This window comes from Phoenix dactylifera, unplaced genomic scaffold, assembly GCF_009389715.1.
Source record: "Phoenix dactylifera cultivar Barhee BC4 unplaced genomic scaffold, palm_55x_up_171113_PBpolish2nd_filt_p 002658F, whole genome shotgun sequence".
In the NCBI taxonomy this organism is placed as follows: Eukaryota; Viridiplantae; Streptophyta; class Magnoliopsida; order Arecales; family Arecaceae; genus Phoenix; species Phoenix dactylifera.
The window spans coordinates 1-4,260 of record NW_024069809.1 but is presented as its reverse complement, the minus strand read 5'-3'; the positions used below and the strand labels follow the sequence as shown (position 1 = coordinate 4,260).

The 4,260-nt window shown below is 36.8% G+C and overlaps 1 long non-coding RNA gene across 14 annotated transcripts; it reads left to right on the top strand.

The window, feature by feature from the left end:
- The first annotated feature begins 1,483 nt into the window (after positions 1-1,483).
- On the top strand, positions 1,484-3,871 carry LOC120109747. Of its 14 annotated transcripts, none has more exons than XR_005510543.1 (6): positions 1,484-1,635; positions 1,855-1,900; positions 2,016-2,075; positions 2,191-2,245; positions 2,386-2,442; positions 2,624-3,867. It is a non-coding gene; the product is annotated as an uncharacterized LOC120109747 (long non-coding RNA). The 14 variants fall into 14 exon arrangements; XR_005510541.1 differs by having other exon boundaries at positions 1,846-1,900; XR_005510540.1 differs by having other exon boundaries at positions 1,484-1,639; positions 1,846-1,900.
- Positions 3,872-4,260: the final 389 nt, after the last annotated feature.

Genomic DNA, 4,260 nt, shown 5'->3' with positions numbered 1-4,260 from the left:
GCCAGCCGGGCGTGGGGCATCCGGTCCCCTAATTTAATCGACGCCCGTGCGTTTCGAACCCGGGCAACTTGGGCGGAATTATCGCCCCTTACCACCAGGCTACTACCTTGTGGCTTCAGTAAGCATTATTTAGTTGATCTCACCTAAGTTTAATCTTCACGTGATGCTACAGGCCTTAAAGCATTTATGTCATAACTTATATTAATTGTAGTTGGGTTCTAAAGTATCTCTGTTCCTTTTTTATTCTTATCATATCCACAACTGAAGTGACATAACAAAATCCTGACCATAAATAGATGGGCTCTTTTACATGGACTACCGGTTTATTTGTGAATCTTATTATACTATTATTTTTCTGCAATTCTTTTAGTCTCTTGTTATTAAGTTAATTGAAATGCCTGCTTCACTATTGGATAACTTTTTCTCCCATTTGTTGCGTTTGAATCTTGACAAATTAATTTAAGTTGTTTTTTCATTTTTTTTTTCTGCCCTCAGTTAATTTGGATGCTCTGGTCTTTTGCTGACATTTACATCCTTGTTTTCTGTACATCATGATAGGGACACCACTACTTTTGCTCCCATTTTTTATGTGCTGTGTATGTTGCTTAATCTTTTATTTGACAAAATTGTTTGGTTCTCTTAGCACAACTTTCAAATAGTATCATTTGCCGTTGCCATGAGACAAGGACATGATCTTCTGAAAATGCATTTGCATAATCTCAGACTATTAGACTAATCCCAGTATAGCTCCTATCCCTTTTTATATTAGATCAAGTTTCGAATCGGAAGAATTTCTCATTGTTTTGTCTGCTGGCCATCAGTTATGGTTATATCCTTGTGACCTACCGTGTGGTAATTCCAGTCCTTTAATCTTTTTTTATTAACCTTGTTGTTACAATGAATCTGCATGACTTTCCATTTGCTTGGAAACTTTAATTTTCATGTTTTCATGCCTGAGTTTGTATTGTAATTTTAGTATGTTTGTTAATGTATTTTATGTGGGCGGGGCTTGGTGCAGTGGTAAGGTTGCTCCATATTGACCTGTGCATATTATGTGTTCGAACCACCTCTCGAGATCCTCTGGGGCAAAAACCTTGGGACGCCTTTTTTTTTCTTTTGAATGTATTATGTCTAATAAGGGTGAGATTTGTGATATCTTGTAATGATTATATTCTATTAAGTCGTGGAATGATTGTTTATCCTTATCATTTTGTAGGGGTGTAGCCATATCTGCTGAAGTTCAAATGGACCAACAATAAGCATATGTTGGTTGACTCTGATTTATTTTTGGATCTGAGATTGACTTGTTACAAAGCCAAATATCGTGTATTCTAAGGTAAATTTTTCTGTTTTGATTTCTTAGTACTCACTTCTCAGCTATTGTTGGACCCTATGCTGCAGCAAAAGTCCGAACTTTTTGGGTGAAGATGACAGCATCTTTACTCATTCCTGTGTTATCCTTCAAATGAACTATTCTACTCCTGGTCATCTCATTTTATAGGGGCTAGATTCGTGATTTTCTGTGGAAGCTGTCCTTGATAAATCCTAACCATTGATGTCTCTTAAGCAAGCATATCTAATTGGTGGAACAACATGCAAAGGTCGAAAAACTGTCCGATCGCAGTATTTCTTTAAGTACGTAAGTATATTTTGATTTATTTCCCAACAATTTGCCTTACTATTACCTTTATTGCTATGGCTGTGCTTTCTTCAATCAGATTGGCTTTTTGATCTGTTCTTGATGTTCAACAAGCATCAGTACAGCTAGTCATATTTTAGATTGGTATACTAGATTAAGTGATTCATGTGTTGCTGACCGGTTCTGACCATATCTTGATTTGAAAGTACTGGTAGGTTGTGAGCTGGGAGGGAACCCTCTTGAGTCATATTCAGATTTGCGGTAAACCTTATTTATTTATTGCAGTAGACCTGATTATCTAATGCTCGAGATTTTGTGAGCTTGTCATGCAAGACATAAGCTTCAAAATGGCTTTTATAATGGTTCCATGCTTTAGATGGAGCACGGGCAGGCATACAATGTGACGGATAATCGCCTTCTCAAAGAGTTGGTTCTTGTATGTTGGTAAAAAAGGCTCAGCCTTCCACCTCTCCTGCCCCCTAGCTTTCTTCTGCTCTTTTTTGTGTATGTATGTATATTGATGAGAAGATGGGTGACTTGTAAAATTGCAGTTCTCTTCTTTGCGTGGCAGCTTCTCTAGCAATAGGCGAGGAACTTCTGGAAGTGGTGAATTTGAGCCTCTTCTTCCTCTTCCCTTTTTTCCTTTTAATTTCTTGTTTTTTGAAGATTATGTTTTTTTATGACTTCTTTAATTACATAACTGTAATTATATTTCTTTTGATGTGTTTTTTCTTCTGTTCCTGAAGAATTCATAGGATTTGGAGGCTGATGAAAGTTTTGGGATAAGGATGCTATAAAAAAAGGTACGATTTTGACTTCGAGAACCCAAATCCTCAAAGTTTGTATTTTGCTTGTCAAAAATCAGGTGTTGTTTGCTCAATAACAGGCTGTCACATTTTTACATGTTTCAAATCTGCTCGCATTCCAACCTCATTTTTTCAGTTTTCCTGACTCTTCTTTTTTATTTCACTTATTCTTTCCCAGGTAATTTTTGGTCTTGCATGGATTCTGTCATCCTTCATTATTCTCTATTTTCCATCTTTTCTTCAAGTAATAGTGTGAAAAAAGACGAAGTGGCTTGCTTAGAGGCCAACTAGTGCTGGCGATAACTTTAAGTTCCATTTTTGCGCTTCATTTATGTAGGAGTTGCAGAAGCCGAGGTAGAAATTTCTCTAGAGTTGGTATTAACTAGGGTAATCTCTTTGGACTTTCCCATGATGATGTCCTTAGTCTTGGTAACAGTTATCCAATCAATCAATTATTTATTCTGGTCCTTTGTCTACTTTTATTTTTCCTGATCTTGCTACTTATCTCTGTATATCTGGTGGTAATTTGATTCACTTGTAAACTTTTATGCTTCAGAGGCCTGGATCATACTCTATTGCTATGTGGTGGTCTATCGGTTGCTGCTGCAGGAATTTCTATACAATAGTTTGAATTTGATTTTCCACTACAACTGTTCATGAAATACTCTTTCCTTATAAACTTATTACTATTGTTTGACTACTAGAATTATTCCGAATTTGTTATTTATAAGATTCACTTCTATTTATTTGCCCCTTTTTCTTCATAGCTATTTATTTGCCCCTTTTTCTTCCTAGCTATTTCGTAGTATTATTTGCTAATCAAATTGGAAAGGGCGGAAATAAAATATAAAAATTTTATGCTTTGCAAGTTGGAAGGTCCATTGTTCTGCAGGCTACTGCTGCAGCGTATTGGAGACTGGACAAGATTTTTGGATCGCTAAATGCCTTTCCTCCTACTCAACTCTGTATACCATTTCTTTTCCTACTCTTCTGTTGGTTGATTTGTTCATTAAATATTGCACTTTATTCTTTTATTGACAGCTTTTGAATTTATATGTTAAGGCCATTTTCTCCAGAAGGTTGTGATGATTCTTGGACCCGGGTTTTGCTATGAAAGGAAAGCGGCTATTTTCTTGATGACGAGGCAATCTTGGATTTGGCATTCTTGGCTGTTTGTGGTACTCCGTTTAGTTTGGTTCTGGTGGTTATGTTCTATATTGTTTCGATGTGCTCTCTCTCCCTCTTTTCAATTGTTAATGTTCTGGCTTGTGAAATGATCTCTGACATGCTAAATTCATGGGAAATCCTAAACCATTAAGCTTAAAAGGTTGCTATTTAGGATTTCTCCGGAGGCTTATTTCGTTAAATGCTAAGACTAGTTCTCTGGTTCTTCATATAAAGAGTTTGGATTATTTTATTGCTTCTATATCTCTCATCCTACTTGGTTGTTGTGCATAAATTTGTGCTGGTTGTTGTTTCGGTTGGCTGCCATTGCTTGCTCCATTTGATGACATGTGAATGATGGTCATCAAGTTCTGGGCAAACTTTTTTTGGGTCTGTTAGTCTTGGTGATGCAATTGGTTGTCCACCCGCTTTAATTTGTTGTTGCCCGCACCACGTTTGTGGAATGCCCCCGCATCTATTTAATGTTGGCATTATGTGGTTCTGTATGCTGTTTTTTGCCACTGTGACTGAGACACATATAACTTTAGTGTTTTCGTGGATGTATTATAGTAATTTCTGCGCGTTTGTTACCTGTTGCTATAAACTTTGAATGATATGATCGACCCTTTCTTGGTAGATGCTGTTTGTAGG